We start from the raw sequence: 1,532 nt of genomic DNA, 5'->3' as shown, positions 1-1,532 counted from the left end.
TGAGATCTGATCTGATTACTCTGCTCCTCCGTTACATCTGTCCTGGTTGAACTGGTCCCGGTCCCGATCCCTGGGGATCTCGGATCCGGTCCTGGTTTTACGGAGTTCTGCTGTCAGATATTGTAATTACACATTTCAAGATATTTTAACTTTTGTTCATTTTTCTACTTTTCTATTTTTCTACCATATATTTTAAATGTTTTATTCATATTTGTTGGGGATTTGTTAATGATTTTATTTGCAGATTTTACCTAGTATTGGGGGATGTTTGAAGAATTATTTTGTGACATTTTGAATATATTTTTCTGATATTTTTAAGGATATTTTGTGAGATTTTGAATATTTTTGTGACATTCTTGAATATTTTAGACGTTTTTGAATATTTTTGAGACGTTTTTTGAACATTTTTGTGACATTTTTCAATATTTTTCAGATATTTTCTGACATTTTTGCACATTTTTCTGACATTTTGAATATTTTACACATTTACTGTAAATAGTATTGGGGATGTTTTTAAGAATTGTATTAAAATATTTTATGAAATCTTTTGTATATTTTATTAATTTAAACATATATATTTTACTGACATAGTTTAGATATTTGACAGATTTTTTTTAAACATATATTATAGATCTAGGACTCGTATCGGGTTGCTCTCGGTCCTGGTTTCGGAGTTCGTTGCCCAGCCGACCCCTGGTTCGAGCAGTGGAGTTCTGGTGATGTCGGGAGGGAGGGTGGAGGAGTTCTACACCCTGATACCGAGCTGGGACGTAGGGACACACAACTACACACACACACACACACAAACACACACACACACACACACACACACACACACACACACACACAGACATACACAGACGCACACACACACACACACACACACACACACACAGACACACACACACACAGACATACACAGACACACACACACACACACACACACACACACACACACACACATACAGTACAAGATATACACACACACACACACACACACACAAGATATACACACACACACACACACACACGATACAGTACAGAGATATACACACACACACACAGATATACACACACACACACATACACACACACACACACACACACCATAACACACAGAGACACAACATAATAACATACACAATACACACAGATATACACATACACACACATACAACACACATACATATACACATAACACACACAACACAAACAACACACATATATACATATACACACACAATACACACAACCACACACATACACCACACACTACACACACACATACAATACATAACACATACACACATAATACACACACAACACACACACACCACTCACTAACTAACTCACATTACACACACAACATAACAATACACATCATCACACACAGACACAATACAAACACAACACAGAAACAGGAACACAACACACACGACATACTCACGCACACACACACACACCCTGGTGGCCTCCATGGCAACAAGACACCTGGTAACAGGCCGCCTGCCTCCCATGTAATGTTTCTGAAT

The 1,532-nt window shown here is 37.7% G+C and overlaps 1 pseudogene; it reads left to right on the top strand.

Annotated features, from left to right (window-relative positions):
* Positions 1-719: 719 nt before the first annotated feature.
* The window catches only part of LOC120565567, a 22,532-nt pseudogene continuing 21,719 nt past the window's right edge, over positions 720-1,532 (top strand).

Source organism: Perca fluviatilis, chromosome 9 (assembly GCF_010015445.1).
Source record: "Perca fluviatilis chromosome 9, GENO_Pfluv_1.0, whole genome shotgun sequence".
Taxonomy (NCBI): Eukaryota; Metazoa; Chordata; class Actinopteri; order Perciformes; family Percidae; genus Perca; species Perca fluviatilis.
This window is presented reverse-complemented; position numbering and strand designations above follow the sequence as displayed.